The 19030-nt window shown below is 37.1% G+C and overlaps 1 long non-coding RNA gene across 1 annotated transcript in view; it reads right to left on the minus strand.

The window, feature by feature from the left end:
* Positions 1-19030, minus strand: part of LOC132538719 (uncharacterized) — a 144217-nt gene that overhangs the window by 73906 nt on the left and 51281 nt on the right. Inside the window, exon 2 of the long non-coding RNA XR_009550075.1 lies at positions 10705-10766. This is a non-coding gene — a long non-coding RNA (uncharacterized LOC132538719). The remainder of the gene's footprint in view (positions 1-10704; positions 10767-19030) is intronic.

Here is a 19030-nt window from a genome sequence, read left to right on the forward strand (position 1 = left end):
TGCTCTAGGTATACCTTGCCCCGCCCCTTTCCTTCCTTTATAATAGAGACAGAGATAAACAGAGAATGAGTGGAAGAGAAAAGGAGACATTAGCCATATTCTACTGTTCCTGACATTTTCCCTCTTGCAGATAGGGATCTGGGTCTTTTCATATCTTAATGTTCAGACATGTCACTGCCAGACCCCAATAAAAATATTTCTTAAGTCTATGGAACACTGAGTCTTGTGTCTTTTCAAATGTCTAAAAACTATTCACATTATTATTAAAAAGACTCATAGAAGTTTATATTTTAGCAAGAGCATAAAATTCTTTCTTTAAAATGTTTTTAGACTACATGAAAAATGATATAACCATGCTTTCTAATATAGTCAGTTAAACTCTATAGCAGAAGTATATAATTGTTATCAAAGTACCTCTTCCAAAAGTGGAAAGTATAGTAGAAGAGTTTATTATAAGAAAAAAAAATAATGAGTAGAGTCACTAATTTAATTTCTGTGTTCTCATAAAACATTTAAGGGTTCATGGAGATGATCTAATTAAAACCAACCAAACAAAAAAACAGTGGGGCTGCAAAGGTGACTCAGCAGTAGACCATATAACCTGCATGCATGAGACCCTAGGTTCAATCCATGACACTGTGTAAAAATAATAAAGACACAGCAAGAAGAATATTATGGATGGCAGACAAGTGTCCTGGTTCTATCTCAAGTACAATAACACATACAAAATAACTAAAGCATAATTGCACAGTAGTGAAATTTCAGTTGCCTGATACTTTAACGATGACTCTTTAGTCACTATCAGGCCACCCTATCAGCTGGGGCCCTAGTCAGGGAGTCCTGAGATTCCCAAACTGTCATGATGGGCCTAGACCTCGAATAAATCCCTCTCTCCATTGTTACTGATAATTTCTATCAGGAACAACACAATAGGCCCCCTTGTGGGCCCCCATAGGACTTTGCCCTCAACTTGGATCAACAATGGTAAGAGAATGTTCCATCCGCTGAAGGGAGGATGAACATACTCTATGCCACATCTGAGGAAGAAAGGTCGATACTGGGACAGTTTGGAACGTTCCTACTCATGACCACAGAATGTGAACTCAGATCTACAGGGATGCAGAGGTCACATAGGCTCCTAAGCTGAATATGGGCCCTAGATCACATCAAATCAATGGGATTTACATTTACCTCTTTCCCATATTAGAGAGCTACTCTTCTTCTCTGATCCAGCTTCCTGGTTCTTTTTCCAGCCATGACATCATCCCCCCCAGACAATAATTTGGATCTACCTGCATATCAGATTTCAGAGTCAGGGGAAAAAAGAAAAAGAAAAAAAAAATAGTATAGCCACAGACCCTTTGGAATGTAACTAAAATATATTTACTAGCTATCTACAAAATGGAGGATCCCCCAACTCTTCATCTGCACTATTGCAGCCTTTAGGTCCATGATTGGTCAACAATTTGTGTGGCTTTGTATGTTAACTCTCTTTTCAACCACCAGGTTCCAGATGCTAGCTTGATGCTAACCAGACTTCCCTGGACAGACAACCCCACCAATATGTCCTGGAGCTCCACTTCCCCAGAGCTCTTCCCCACTAGGGAAAGAGAGAGCGAGAGACTGGGAGTATGGATTGAACTGTCAACACCCATGTTCAGCAAGGAAGGAATTACAGAAGCCAGACCTTCAACCTTCTGCTTCCCACAATGACCTTGGGTCCATACTCCCAGAGGGTAGAGGGTTAAAGAATAAGAAAGCTATCAGAAGAGGGGATGGGATACAGAGTTCTGGTGGTGGGAACTGTGTGGAGTTGTACCCCTCTTATCCTATGACTTAGTCAATGTTTCCTTTTTAAAACAAAAAACTTAAAAAAAATAAACCACAATATAATATTAAAGGTTTAAAAATTGTTCAATTAAAGTAAAAACATCACTCCTAGAATCAACTTAAATGAATTTTTTTAAATATATTTCTATTCAAATGCATGATCATAATAACAAATTATGTGCAATATCTATTATGATGAAATGTTACTATTGTCATTATGATTATTTGTTTGTATTGCATTTTAAACTACTTAGTGGGTTTATTATTAATAGTGTTAAAAACATAAATAATGACAGGACTTCGTAGCAGAAAGAAAGCTGCTTGTGAAGTAGGCTAGACATACCTTCACATCCATGCCATGCAAGGCACTGTGTGGCATTGGAAGTGTTAATTTACTCTATTTTTGTTTCTGTATTTGTCAAATAGGTATACAATTATGCTTGTGGATATGTGTGAGGTACTTAATTATGTACATAAAATATACTGTATAGTATTAAAAAATGAAATTTCAATTGCCTGATTGAATGCCATAGTTCTTGTGTGGATATGAAGGAAAAGAGACGTGGAGAAAATAATACCAAGGACTGGTGGAAATAACTCAGACTGTTAAAACAGCAAGTTGGATTGTTGGCATCTGAGAGATCATATGCTCAATTCCTGGCACCACCATATGCCAGAGCTTTATAGAGCTCTGATCTGTCTCTCTGACCTTAGTAAAGAAATGAACAAATAAAAAAAATGAAAGAAAGGGAGTCGGATGGTAGTGCAGTGTTGGTCTATTTACATTATTTTTGTTTTGTCTGAGACCTGCCCTGTCTGCAGGGCACTGGCTTAATCCCCACTGGTTCACACTCTCTTTTTGCTCTGCCCTGTCTCCTAGTCACACCATGTTTTCCACCATTTAATCCCCACTGGTTTGAACTCTCTTTTTGTTCTGCCCCCTCTCCTGGTCACATCCTGTTTTCCACCCTACCACTTCCTTCCTGGAAACTATAAATGCATATTCTTTTCTCAATAAACATTGCACTGCTTCCCACTCAGCCATGAGTCCCTGGTCGTCTGTCTCCTGCCCTCGAAGCTAGCCCGGCAGTGCAGAGGGTTAAGTGCAGGTGGCACGAAGTGCAAGGAACAGCATAAGGATTCTGGTTCGAGCCCCTGGCTCCCCACCTGCAGGGGAGTTGTTCACAAGTGGTGAAGTAGGTCTTCAGGCGTCTGTCTTTCTCTCCCCCTCTCTGTCTTCCCCTCCTCTCTCCATTTCCCTCTGTCCTATCCAACAACAATGACTTCAATAACAACAAGAATAACTACAACAATAAAACAACAAGGGCAACAAAAGGGAATACATAAATAAATAAATACAAAAATACATTTTTTTTAAAAGAAAGAAAATGGTAAGCAGAAACCAACAGATTTTTGATAAGGAAAGCAATTCATAAGGACAGCAAGCTAATTAAATTAAGGACTTTTTTTGTTTGTTTGCCTCCAGGGTTAGTGCTGGGGCTTGGTGCCTAAACTAGAAATCCACTGCTCCTGGAGGTCATTTTGTTGTTGTTGTTATTATTATTGCTGTTATTGCTGCATAGGACAGAGAAAAGTTGAGAGAGAAGGGGAAGACAAAGAGGAGGAGAGAGAGAGAGAGTCACCTGCAGACCTGCTTCACCAACTGTGAAGTGACCCCCCTGGACGTGGGGGAGGCGTGGGCTTGAACCGGGATCCAAACTTCAGTCCTTGAGCTTCCTGCCATTTGCGTTTAACTGGCTGCTCTACTGCCTGCCTGTAGGTGTCTACATCTTTCTCTCCCCCTTTCTGTCTTTCCCAACTCTCTCCATTTCTCTCTGTCCTAAAAAAAAAAGAGCGAAAGAAAGTAAAAAGAAAGGAGGGATAACTGAGAATGCAAAAACAAGAAAATGAAGCATAGATTTCATTACTACTACTATGATTATTGTCATTTTATTGCAAAGAAATAGATAAAAGTTTCTAAAGGTAGTGAACAGAGATTTCAGAGTATACACTGAATACTGAGTACATAATCTTATGCATTACTAACATCTAATATCAGTATTATCCATTTGTTGCAATTGTTGAATCTGCATTACTATATATTTTAGTGAATGTTTCACTGTTTCATATTTTATTATTACTACTGAGTAACCTTAACATAAATCCCATCAGAATACCACACTACATTTAGTTATTAATTAACTGCCACCATTTAGATGACTTTCTACATCAGTTTCATACCAGGTCTCTGTTTTCACCACTTCTATCTCTACATCCATACTCTCATATTTTTTAAATTGTTCACTTTCTGTCCTCTAGTAGATAAGTAATGTGACAACATCTTGGTTTTCCTAGTCAATAAACAAAGTTATTGAAACACTGTGTGGTATTTAAGCATTCATTAAATATTGGTCTAGCTTATCTCAATAAGCTTATATCAGTAAGCTAGACACTTATCTTGAGCTTTTTCTTTTTTTTCTTTTTGCCTGAATTCTTGAATATTTATCATGTGATCTTATCCCTCAGACTCCATTAACAGTCATATCCTTCTGTTAATATATTCATATAATTTTTTTTGCTACAGTTAACATTCTACAAATTTTCATTACCTTTTAAAGCATTTTAGCACATTCTTACACTGTCTGATTGTCCTAACTTTTATGCTTAGCCAGGCAGTTCCTTGTGCTTCAAGTTAATTTAGTTTTATGTATATATTTAGTGGAATAAGCATGGTCAACATTTTGCTTTGATATTTGGACAGCTTGCCTTAACATAAAAAAATAACTTGGACAGATGACATGATAAAGATTTGCTTATTGATTTCCTTTGCTGTGTAAATTAAATTATAGACAAGTTATATAGTCTTAGGATTTTAGCATCCAATCGATGCACTAAATTAAAAAAAAATAATGTCAGAATCTGTCAAACAGTAGAACACTTAGAGCACAAGAAATAATTGTGATACTACCTGTTAAAATTAAACATCATTCAATAAAGTACAACTTGTATATAAATCATTACACATTATCTTCTTGAAATGTAATGAGACATTCTAGTGTATAAAACTTCTACCACTGGTACTATAAATTTATGGCATGTTTAAATTTTCCAAGGTTGACAGGCATTGTTGAATCTGAATACTTTTGATTGACAAGAAAACTTCTGAAGATAAAATGTCTGTTTTTGACACAGTACAATGAAGCAGAAAATGGGCAGATGCCACGGTTATGTAATCAGTACAAAGAAGACTCTAGCTAGCATTCATAATGCATCAAACAAACCAACAGGCCAGTTATTGGTTAACTGTAATGTATTAGCAACCTCAACCATCTGTCTTCAAAATCTATTAGTACAGAAGTCTACTGCTGACCCATGTACATTAGAAAAAAAGACACTTAGGTAAGGGATAATATCTCAAAGCATGAACAGTAAAACAACAGTTAAATATGCAATGGCTATGCAGCAGTAAATAGCAAGTTTCAGAGTATTTGGTTAAATGATTTTTGTATTATATCTTAAATTAACATTAGATGAAACCTTTTAAAATGCACAAAATCTAGTATAGTATTAGTGCATGTATTTTTATCAAATTTAATTTTTATTTATTTATTCCCTTTTATTGCCCTTGTTGTTTTATTGTTGTAGTTATTACTGTTGTCATCGTTGTTGGATAGGACAGAGAGAAATGGAGAGAGGAGGGGGAAGACAGAGAGGAGGAGAGAAAGATACCTTCAGACCTGCTTCACCGCCTGGCCTGTGAAACGACCCCTCTGCAGGTGGGGAGCCAGGGCTCGAACCTGGATCCTTACATTGGTTCCTGTGCTTTGCGCCACCTGAGCTTAAACCGCTGCTCTACAGTCCGACTCCCACTTAATTTTTATCTTTAATTACAGTATATCTTAGCATGACTTTTTCCCCTAGGGACTTCACCACTTCAAACTGCCATTTTCCAAATCGTGAGAGATAAAGAGACAGGGAAACATCAGACAAAAGGGCTAATAGCCAAAATATATAAAAAGCTTATGAAACTCAACAACAGGAACAAAGTAACTCCTTTCAAAAGTGGGAAGAAGATATGAAAGGAATACTCACCAAAGAAGAGACACAAAAGTTCAACAGATATATGAAAAAATGTTCCAAGTCATTGATTGAGAAACACAAATAAAGAAAACAATGAGATACCATGTCACTCCTGTGAGAATGTCATACATCAGAAAAAAAAAAAAAAAGCAACAACAAATGCTGGAGAGGTTTCACGGGTAAGAGAACCACCCTACTGCTGGTGGGAATATAAATTGTTCCAACCCTGTGGATAGCTATCTGGAGAAGTCTAGTAAGGTTAGAAATGGAACCACCTTATGACTCTGCAATTCCTCTCCTGGCAATATATTCTAGTAAATCAAACACACTAAACTAAAAAAACCTGTGTATTCCTATGTTCACAGCAGCACAATTTGTAATAGTCAAAATCTGGAAGCAGCCTAGGTGTCTAACAACAGATAAGCGGCTAAGAAAGTTGTAGTACATATATACAATGAAAGTATATACTGCTCAGCTATTAAAAATGATAAATTCACCTTCTTCACTTATCTTGGACAGAGCTTGAAGGAAGCTCTCTCCAAGATGAGGTAAACTTGAAGGAAGCTCTGTCCAAGATGAGGTCAGCCAGAAAGAATGTATATGGAATCATCTCACTCATTGACAGAAGTTGAAAAATAAGAATGGATGGGTAAAGATAAATCACTAGATAATTAAAGTGAGGGGGAAAATTAATTGTATGTCTCAAAGTTTTTAAAACACAGACTGAGTCTTTTTAATATATAGGATGTGTATTTGATATGAGGACTCTCTCAAAAGCCTAGACCAAGTAGATCAGAAGCAACCAATAGCACAGCTATATACAAGATACTGGATACTGGACAGCAAACCATAACAAAAGGACTTTTCAAAGTTAACCCAATTACCAAATAATGTGATGATAACATTAACTATCGATTGTCTTTTTGAACCCTAAGACAGCAGGAACCTCACATCTCCACTATAGAGCCTATATTTCCCCCAGTCCTGGAACCTTAGGATAGGGCCCACTTTCCCGCATGCCTCTCCCAATCCAAATCAAATAATATTGCATCTGCCGGTGGCAACCTAATCAACACAACGATTGCCACCTCAACATGCTTCCGCTCAGACTGTGTCCAGAGACTTCACGTGTGGAATGACAACCCTTCAGCTTCATTACTCAGGTGAGACCTTTCCTTACATAGTATTCTCTAATTACATCCCATGTGGTTCACTTTCTAACAAAGACCCAAAACCTAGATATACACCAGTTTCTGTGAGAGAGAGCATATATTCACACTTATCCATAAACTAGTGCAAAATATATACCCGAAAGCAGAAGTACACTAGAGTTTGCAGTGAGTACCCCCCCAACACTTCCTCTCCACTATTCCAAGCTTTGGGTCCATGATTGCTCAACAATTTGTTTGGCTTTGTATGTTAACTCTCTTTTCAGTCACCAGGTTCCAGATGCCATCAGGATGCCGGCCAGGCTTCCCTGGACTGAAGACCCAACCAATGTGTCCTGGAGCTCTGCTTCCCCAGAGACCCACCCTACTAGAGAAAGAGAGAGGCAGACTGGGAGTATGGACCAACCAGTCAACGTCCATGTTCAGCGGGGAAGCAATTACAGAAGCCAGACCTTCCACCTTCTGCAATCCACAAGGAAGCCTGGGTCCATGCTCCCAGAGGGATAGAGAATGGGAAAGCTATCAGGGGAGAGGGTGGGATATGGAGATTGGGTGGTGAGAATTGTGTGGAGTTGTACCCCTCCTACCCTATGGATTTGTTAATTTATCCTTTCTTAAATAAAAAATAAATTAAAAAAAAAAGATAAAGCACTACTTGGATTGAGTTTGGTGTACTGCATTAAAGTAAAGGACTTGTGGAGGGTGGGTGGGCTTTCAGGTCCTGGTGCATGATAGAGGAGGAGGACCTGGGTAAGGAATTAGAGTGTTATGCATAAAACTGAGAAATATTACACATGTACCAACAGGTGTATTTCCTATAAATCATTAATCACCCTAGTAAAAATAAATAAAAAGAGACAAAGCACATTAGTCCCCGTTTCCCCAATTGTTGTGGAAATAAAACTAGAACTTAGGTCATGTTTATGACAGAGAAAGCACATCATCCATATGTTATCTTTCTGATTCTGCTTTTACTATTTTAAGGTTTCAGATAAAATGAAGTTAAAGAACCAATATAGCCAAAATATTTTATTGGGCTGGTGTGGTGTTCCTAGGTTTGAATTATTTCTATTTCCATTATTTAACCCACACTGACATTATTTTAAATGTTTATAATTTGTTTTATACCTTCTAGGAAAGTCTTATGTTTCATAGTTAATGTTCTATGACTTTTAAATGTGTTTCACTTGTAAAAATATATACAAAGATCAATGTCCTTAGATGATGTATAATTTTTTATGTACTAAACCCTCTTAATTAATTTTCTAGGGTTTTCAAATAAGTAACATAAACTGGGTGACTAATGATCACTATTCACCCTCTGAATCTTCTCTTTTCACAAGTTTTAATTGCGTGTGTTCACATCCTTTTCCATCTGTGCTTGTCTGTATCTAAATTTCCCTACTTTACAAGTATACTTCTCATACTGATTCTGTGTCCATCCTAATTATCTCATCTTAATGTGATTAAATCTGCACAGACTTTACTTCCTAGTAAGGTCACATCTGAGAAACAGTAGTTTGAACTTCAGCATGTAATTTTGGCAAGATACAATTCAACCTATAAGAATATCCAAGTTGGAAATTAACTTTTTCCACTTAGCCAAATAATATAACCCTCCTGTGTCTCCATTTTCATATATTTGCAGTTGTGAGAGATTAAGAAACAACTATATAAAAATTATTTAGAACACTTAGTGATACTAAGATATTAACTGTCATTATGTTTCTCCAATTAAAATATTTGTTCTTACTGTAAGGTTTTTAAAGTTTCCTTAAATTAGCATTTCATTATTCTTCAGCAGGCACCTGTATGTTTAATTTCATAACGATGGAAAAGAAAATCCCAAGACTCCAGAAATATTCTCAACATTGATAGTGTATCATGATGCAGTACTCAACCTAGTCAATCTAAGTTACTGCATTGCACAAGTTATACTGTTCTTTATTCTGCTATGATTCATGATTATATTCAGAATCACTTAAATGTTTTTGGTGTGTCTGTGTATGAGTGTGTGTGTGTGTGTGTGTGTGTGTGTGTGTGTGTGTGTGTGTGTGTGTATGTATGTGTTTTATAGTGAGACAAGCAGATTAAGAATATAGTCTGGGAGGTGGCACAGCGGATAAGGCATTAGACTCTCAAGCATGAGGTCCTAAATTCAATTACTGGCAGCACATGTACCAGAGTCATGCCTGGTTCTTTCTCTCTCTCCTATCATTTCTCATGAATCAATAATAAAATCTAAAAGAGAAAAAAGAACATAGGTCACCTTCATCTCATTTTAGAAATGTCTTGGGCCCTGACAGATAAACCATCATAAATGTTTAGAACCATAGTTTTTCAGTAGAATTCATTAATACCTTTACCACTATAAAGTAGTTATTAATGTCTTTTTAAATTTTCTGACAAAAATGTATTTTAACTGCTATAGTACATCTGCTATTGTACATCGTAAATTTTTCTATTGATTTTTCTACCTTTTAATTTTATGTCCATGTTTTGACTTCATAGATAAGGTGAAATATACTTCATCTAATCAAAAATGACACTAGAACTTTATATAACAATTTAAAATGTGAATGGAAGAGAGAGCATAATGATTCTTCTTCTAGCGTTTGCCCTTCTTCCGTAGCTAGTCAACAGCGTCAGGTTGAGCCTGATGTAAAGTTTCGAGACCTCCTTTGAATCTGGAGAGGTGGCAGTCGTTGACTATGTGGGTCATTGTCTGTAGCCGCAGGGGCAGTTCGGGTCATCTCTGACTCCCCAGCGGTGGAACATAGCGGCGCACCGGCCATGGCCTGTTCGATAGCGATCGAGGAGGGCCCAATCATAATGTGCTAGGTCAAAGCCGGGTTGACGCTTGCAGGGGTCTGTGATGAGGTGTTTGTTCTTTACCTCAGCTGACTACCAACTCTGTTTCCAAGAGTCTGGAACAGAGAAGTTCAGTGTAGGCGTAGGGGACCAGATTGGATGACGAGACGTCAAGCGTTGGACAGGGTGGGCGAAGATATCTGCGTATATTGGCAGGTCCAGTCGAGCGTAGACGTGGGAAATGAACTTAGATGATGCCGCATCCCGATGAATATCTGGCGGGGCGATGTTGCTAAGAACTGGCAGCCATGGAACCGGGGTGGAACGGATGGTTCCAAAAATTATCCTCATGGAGGAATATAATTTGGAATCGACCAAGTGGACATGGGGGCTACGGAACCATACTGGGGCACAGTATTCTGCAGTGGAATAGCATAATGCCAGAGATGATGATCGTAGTGTGGAAGCACTCGCGCCCCATGAGGAGCTGGCCAGTCTTGCAATGATGTGATTCCTTGCGCCCACCTTTGCTGCAGTTTTTATGAGATGTTCCTGAAATGACAGGGTGTGATCTAGAGTAACGCCAAGATAGACTGGCTGGGCTTCATGCCGGATTCTTGTATCGCCAAGCTGCACATTAAGCTCACGCGAGGCCGAGGCATGGTGTAGATGGAAAACAGATGATACCGTTTTTGCAGTGCTAGGGATTAGTTGCCATTTTTTACAGTAGTCAGATATCAGAGACATGTCTTTCGTGAGTGTTTCACGAAAGACATGTCATACCTGATGACATTATGCAAAAAGACTGTCATACCTGATGTTCCAGGGTCCTGTTTCTGTTCCCTACATCATCCTAAGCCATAGCTGAGCAGTGTTCTGGTTAAAAATAAAAAAGAAGAAATACAAAAACATAGAATTAGTTTAAGATAATTATCATTTACTAAGGATCCTCTGTGAACAGGAATGTGGCTCACTGTTAGAGTGCAGATCTTCATGTGTTAGGTCCCATGTTCTACCCCAGGACCCTAAATATTAGGTGTCTGGTTCTCTCTCTGCTATTCTCTTTCCTTGCCATTGATTTTTTCTCAAAAGTTAAAAAACGACTCATAACATGTTAAATAATTGTCACAATTTTCCTTCTCTTCAATGAAATGTACAGAGGATGACAAAGTTAATTTGAAGTGAGAGTCAACAGGAAATTAAGGAAACTTTAGAGTAAAATTGCTATCTTTGTTAATAAAATTGGTCATATCCTATAGAATAACAGTACCATTGCATCCATTTGAAATTTTTTTACCATATATTTTGTGAGTATAGAAACTAAAAAGAGGACAAGTAAAGAAAATGCTAACTCAAAACAGAATGTTTGATAGACTATACAAAAACTTAACCACTTTATTTGATTTATATTGTTTTAGAATACAACAGTTGCTAACTGAATGGAAAGGATAAATTAAAAAGACATCTACATTGTTTTCTTTAATTTCAAAAAATAATGTGTATAGAACATCTCATCACAAATATGTACTAAGCACATTTGTTGTGAAATACATGCTTGAAAATTATCATTGAGTTTTATAACATTATGAAAAATACACTTAATATAGCAAAGACCCATGAGATTTCTTAAATATGTTTTAGTAAGTTAATTCTATTACCATTAATTTGACTATTAATCGCTTATTGTAAAACTCATACTCTGAACATTTTCATCATGCTAATGATATTAGTATGTCATTTGTGTGTGGGAGAGTGCAAGAATGAGTGTATGTTTTTGTTTCACACCATTTTTGAATGGTGTATTCAAAAATGTATTAGCAGTGAATGGGAGAATTCATCAACCCTTGTTAGATATAGAAGAACATCATATTTAAATAAAAATTAAAAAAGATTTATTGATTTTTTTTAAATAGAGTTAGTGGGTTTTAGTAGGATAATAAGCAAAGTTATACATTTTGATAGAAACATAATTTGACTAGGCCACACCCTTGATATGGAAATATATCTTCAAAATGGTAACAGAGTTATCCCTAAGGTATGACGGGAGGAAGCCATGATACAAGAGTCCTCAAGAGAATTCTGATGATTCCTTAAACATAATCCAATGAGGCCTTAGTGAAACTCTGTTGGATAGTATGCCAGCCCCCCCCCCCCCTTAAACACCAGTATGTCTGTATGAGATTAGTTTGATCCCATTCAAAGCTGCGGTCTATTTACATAAATCACTTTTACATTTACATAAAGCACCACCTTCCCTCCAGGGCATTGGTGGTTCAGTGGTAGAATTCTTACCTGCTCCTCCCCCTCTCCTCACTTTTCTCTCCACCCTCTCTATGTCACATCCTGTTCACACCCTACTTGGGAAGTATATATAAAGACAACATTGTTTGTTTTAGTTTAGTTTAGCTTGGCTTAGATTGTGCTGCGTCTTGCATGAATAAAGAGGTACTGTGTACAGCTCAACCATGAGTCCCGGGTCATCTGTCTCCCACCTGCGAAGCTAAGCCTGACAAAACTCAGACTGAACATGGTGTATTGCACCAGAGCAAAGGACTCTGGGGAGGGAGGGAGAGGGTGAATAGGAAGGAAACCCTGGGAGCCTATTATATAATGAAATTGTATGCACATGTCAGTGATTGTGCTGTAAAGCATTAAACCCCTCAATAATTATATATATATATATATATATATATATATATATATATATATATATATATATATAGTCTGTCTAGGTCTGCAGACGTGGAGTAGCAGTTCAAGAGTCTGTCACTCATCAAACAAGCAAGAACATAAGTGAGGAGGTAACAGAGATATTGAGTACAGACATTTAGGTGGCTTCGAGTTGCCAATGCTATAATGAATGATTCCATCCTGAATTCCCTGGGCAGATGACCTCACTGATATGTCTCAGAATTTCATCTTTCCAGAAAACTATCATACTGGAGAAAGATAGAAACAGGCTGAGTATACGGATCAATCTGCCAATACCCATGTCCAGCAGAGAAACAATTACAGACATCAGACCATCCACCTTCTGCACCCTATAAGGAATTTTGGTCCATATTCCTAGAGGGCTAAATGTTAGGGTAAGATGACCAGAGGGCTCTGAACTCTAATTCCATCAGGACCCAGAAAGAGAAAAGGAAGAAAAAAAAAGGGGGGGGTAAAACACTCAGATATAGTAGGTGTGACTTAGAAAGGAAGAGAAGGAAGGTCCATAGAAAACATGGGCAAATATATATATATCAATATAGACAGATAGTTATAGAAATAATAGTCAACCCATATTTGTGATCTTGGGAGAACTAGAGCAGTTTCCAATGGAGGGCATGGGGACACACAAGTCTGGTGGTGGAAAAGGTGTGGAATTACACTCCTGTTATTTCATAATTTTATAAATCACTAATCTTTAAATAAAAAAAAAAACAGGTGTTGGGAGTCGGGCTGTAGTGAAGTGGGTTAAGTGCAGGTGGTGCAAAGTGCAAGGACCAGCGGAAGGATCCTGGTTCAAGCCCCCGGCTCCCCACCTGCAGGGAAGTCACTTCACAGGCGGTGAAGCAAATCTGCAGGTGTCTCTCTCTCCCCCTGTCTTCCCCTCCTCTCTCCATTTCTTTCTGTCTTATCCAACAACAACGACAACAATAATAACTACAACAATAAAACAACAAGGACAACAAAAGGGAATAAGTAAAATAAATATTAAAAAAAAACAGGTGTTGATTTTCCTTGGGAAAGGAACCCAGACTTTTAGAATGCAGAGAACACAAATAATCAAATAGGAGTTATAAATGTTTTGTGACTGAAAGCTGAAGACTGGCCTAATAATAAAGGCCACACAATTAGTTCTAATACAGAACAGCCCAAATCATCAACCAAATAAAAGAGTTGGTTAAAAAATAGCTGGATCTAGAGTTTTCCCCTAACAGACATAGATCAGTTAATGAAATGGATGCAGAGAGAATTTTGGAAACAAAACAGAGAGATAGAGACATACAGAAAGAGAGAGAGAGAGAATTAAGGAGTGTAAAAAAGATCACAACATTGAGGTTCCCTTCAGTGGAATAAACCAGTGTAATAGGGACCAGGCTTGAACATGGGACTTCCACATGGCAAAGGAGTTCACTAAACAAGTGAGCTATTTTTCTGGTCCTGGGTCTACAACTCTTGAGTCCACATGAGTGTGTTTAAGGATCCCCAAACTTAATATATAGAGAAGAACTTTTATGATTGTGATTTTTATATTTAGTGTCTTAATTTCTTTTGTTAGTCTTTTTGGTTTATAACAGTAGTCTAGGTAAGCATCACATGGAGATACTAATTGAGTTTACTTTTTTAAAACAGTGAATTTGATCTTTATAAAGGTCAGTTAAACATGTGGTTCAAAACAGTTTATATTCTTTACTGTTTCAGAGGTTGGAAAATTGAAGCTAGATTGTAAAACAAGGAAGGCACATTACTTATTCAATTCATAACTTCTAAACAAAAGAGTTGCTATACAATTTTATCTTCAAATTTGATAACCTAAATTTCTTGTAGAAACCGTGTGTGATCAAGAGTCTTAGGGTAACACAAACTATTAAAAACTGAACACAATAAAAGGTTCATACTATTTGGAAAACGCCTATCATCATAACAGTATGGCAATAAGTAACTTCTAGTAATAACTTTATATGTATGTGTGCGTATTATGAGTGCTACCTTTCTCATACCTCCCAGTGTTCCTTAGATCAATAATGAATTTTATGTTTACTCTATTTACAGTCATACTCATATCTATGAGTTGAACTAAAGGGATTAGACAATAATTGTTGATACAATCTGAATATTTTATTTCAATGATTTTGCAACTTAGATTGAAAAAAATAGTCTGTGTTGCATATTCCTTTCAGTATTACTCAATAATAATAGAAAGATGATAACACACAATGAGTTTGCCTTCCAAGCTTATCAGGAGATCTACATATCTAGAATCAAAGATACTTTTCACCTTCATATAATAAAAACAACATTTTTGTGGAGTTGTACCCCTCCTACCTTATGCTTTTGTTCACTAATCCTTTCTTAAATAAAAAATTAAAAAAAAACAACATTTTTATATGATCTCATCAGCTATATTGAACTTTTCATGTTAACTAGCTTTTATAGATACTGGGCATCTTATGTCTATGAATTTTACTTTGACTTCTGTCCAAAGTCTTTAGAAATATCTAAAATTGAGTCTGTACACAAATCAAGCATAAGATTAGTAAAGGTAGTTATATAATAAGCCTAGACATGGGAAATTCTACTCATGTATAATAAAAAATTAAAAAGAAACTTCTGTTAGGCAGGCTTTCTGCTATGAGGTTTAATATAACAGGAGTTTATTAGGCACGTAATAACACAATGGGAAAACAGGAGAAAAAGGCTAACTAGAATGTGGCAGGAGTCATGAATCCTTAAAATTTGTTCACCAGCTACAATAAGTGCAGGTCCTCTGGGAAACAGCATCATCTCATACTGAGAGAACATTAGACAAGAATGACAACAGTGGTCTCTCCCAAAAGCCTAGACCAGGGAGAACAGAAGCAACCGGTAGCACAGCTATATACAAGATGCTGGGTATTATACCCCAAACCCTAACAAATGGACTTTCCAAGTTAACCCTATCACAAAATAATGTGACGATAACAGTAACTATCCATTGTCTTCTTGAACCCTAAGACAACAGGAACTTCACATTTCCACTATAGAGCCTATATTTCCCCCAGTCCTGGAACCTTAGGGTGGGGTCCACTTTTCTGCATGCTGCTCTCAATTCAAATCAAATAATACTGCATCCGCGGATCACAACCAAATCAGTGCAACAAGTGCCACCCCAGCATGCTTCACTTCAGACTGTGACCAGAGACTTCAGGTGTGGAATGACAACCCTTCAGCTTCATCATTCGGGTGAGACCTTTCCTTTCATAGTATTCTCTAATTCCATTCCAGGTGTTCCACTCCCCAATAAAGTCCCCAAACCTAGATATAGTCCAGATCCCCTGAGATAGAGCATAGATTCACAGTGCCCATAACCTAGGGGAAAAATATATACCTGAAAGCAGAAGTACACAAGAGCATGCAGGGAATACCCCCCAACTTTTCATCTGCACTATTCCAGTCTTTAGGTTCATGATTGTTCAACAATTAGTTTGGCTTTGTATGTTAACTCTATTTTCAGCCACCAGGTTCCTGATGCCAGCAAGATGCTGACCAGACTTCCCTGGACAGACGACCCCATGAATGTGTACTGGAGCTCCGGTTCCTAGGGAAAGAGAGAGGCAGACTGGGAGTATGGATCAACCAGTCAAAGCCCATGTTCAGCGGGGAAGCAATTACAGAAGCCAGACCTTCCACCCACTGCAACCCACAACGACCCTGGATCCACACTCTCAGAGAGATAGAGAATGGGAAGGCTATCAGGGAAGGGGATGGGATATGGAGATCAGGTTATGGGAATTGTGCGGAATTGTACCCTTCTTATTATATGGTTTTGTTAATGTCTCCTTTCTTAAATAAAAAAAAATAAAAGAATGACAACAGTGAAAGGGAGGCTAGAGTCAAAGAGGGCTGAACTTCCCTTAGACACTTGGTTAAGTACTTTTCCATACCCACAATCCCTTGCGAGTTTACATATGTCTGTGGTACGCTCTTGACAGCCTGACTTCATCTGTATGCTAATAATTTTCATGTCATAATTCCTTTTGCTCACCATAAATACAAACTGTGTTCCTAACATCTATGGAATTAAAGATATCCAGGGTTCTAGTGGTGGTGCATCTGGTAGAATACATTTGTTACCAAATGGAAAAACTGAAGTTCAAGTCCCTGACTCCACCTGCATGGGTACAGGCTTTATGAGCAAACCTATAGATATGCAACTTTAAAAAGACTATAGTTTCTTACATTATGTTATATATATATATATATTTTATTTATTTATTTTAACTAGAAGCAGTGGCAAAGGGAGGGGAGACCACAGCACTGAGGTTTCCTATAATGTAGTGGGGACCAAACTCTGGGTTTCACACGTTAAGGGAACACACTATCCAAATGAGCTATTTTGCTAAAAAAATATGCCAAATAAGTAATCTGAGGCAGGGGTAGATAGCATAATGGTTATGCAAACAGACTGTCATGCCTGAGACTCAGAAGTCACAGGTTCAATCCCCAGCACCACCATAATCCAGAGTTGATCAATGCTCTGGTAAAATAATAATAATAATAAACAATAATAATACAATAAAAAAGTCATCTCAAAAATATTTCTGCCAAGTCATTGTGCATACAATTATTAATTGTGACTTATAAACTATAATTTACTCCAATAACAGAAACATCTGTAAATATTGACAGCCTATACCTCTTTCCAGTATTTCACAAGTGAATTTGAAGTAATAAACAGTTTAAATTCAATCAACACTAAATAATCTAGTATTTTTTACTACAGTCAGTAACTATGTTTTTCCAAAACCCATTAGAGGACCTCACATTACAGGATCACATTGGTTCCTACCCAGTATGTACAAAATGGAATCTTAAAAATGAATTTTACTGGGGGCCAGGTGGTGGAACACCTGGTTAAGTGCACATATCACAGTTTACAAGGACCCAGGTTCAAGCCCCTGGTCCCCACCCACCTACAGGTAGAAAGCTTCATGAGTGGTGAAGTAGAGCTGCAGGTGTCTTTCTGTCTATTTCCCTCTCTATCTCCTCCTCCCCTCTCAATTTCTCTCTAGCTCTGTCTAATAATAAATAAATAATTTAAAAATGAGTTTTACTTAAACTTCAATAATAAATGTTATCATCTCAGTGGCAGATAGTTTTGGTAATTGTTGGAATAGGAAGGGAGTATATACTACTACTACTTTTTCAATCTTCCTTCCCCATCCTTCTCTTCTCTTTCAGGTCTTCTATTAGTAGCTGTCAAGAGGAAGGATAAAGGAAAGAAAAGGGAAATACTTACTTTAAACTGGTATTTTCACTGTCTTTATTTTTATTGTCTATAACAATATTCTGGGTTGGAGTGTTTACTTGGCTTTACAAGGTGGTCATGTCACAGATATACCACTGCAGAGAAGCAGTGTACAAATTACTCCATAGCAATTCTCCAATGTATTGTTTTGGTAGTTCCAGTTTTGCTTTTCTGGACTTCTGACAAGTGATTTGGAAAATTTATTGCTGATTAACTTCTCAGGTGATGAAAAATGTTGGTAATAAATCCTCTACTTCCAATTTTAGTTATCTAAAATTCAACCTGAAACTCAGTATTTCTGAATAACTTATTACCCCATCTAGAACACATGAAGAAAAAAAAAATCCCTCACTGGACTATAGGTAAGGTTAAGTAAAAAAGCTATGTATACAATTTCCATAGTAGCTGGATAATACTAACCATACATATGACTTGTTTCACCAAAGTTTGTTAAATTTTATGATATGTTTAATACTAATTATTTTGAGGATATAGCACAGCATTTTATGAGGAAATGAATAAATTATAGGTAGCTGGTATACTTTTTCAATTGAATAGGAATAAATATTTAAGAAATGAACTCATTGCTAAACTATGCAGGATGATGTGTTACATCTGATTTATTATCTCAGTGATAAAATACTGAAGGCCAATAGCTCCAATTTAAAATCAAGTTTAAAATTGAAGGTGTAACTTTATGAGATGAATAGTATTCAGTCTGACAACTGTAATTAGAAGCAACATTTTCATATTCATGGTAAAAAATAAACCATTCTTTAACTTTTTTAATTCATCACAAAAACTTAATCTTTGTCAATTCAGAATTTTCCTTTGATAGTGAGATACCTAAAAGTTTCAAAGCCAACCTGTGATGTCCATTTTTTATGGATGTTCTGATCCATAAACATACATCTAGACCTTGCTAAACAGAATTATTTTACCAAAGGCAATGTTTTTACATGCTCTTATTGATTTGGGCGTATGTTCTGCAATGAACTGGAACAAAGAAGCAAATGCATTCTTACATGAGTGAACAAGCAGCTCTACCAAATTGCTTGAGAAATAAAACCACTAGCAGAAATATCTCAAGAAAAGAAAACTTCATGTTCACAACTTCAGATCTCTAGGGGACTGTTCTGTGAAT

This window comes from Erinaceus europaeus, chromosome 5 (assembly GCF_950295315.1).
Source record: "Erinaceus europaeus chromosome 5, mEriEur2.1, whole genome shotgun sequence".
Classification (NCBI taxonomy): Eukaryota; Metazoa; Chordata; class Mammalia; order Eulipotyphla; family Erinaceidae; genus Erinaceus; species Erinaceus europaeus.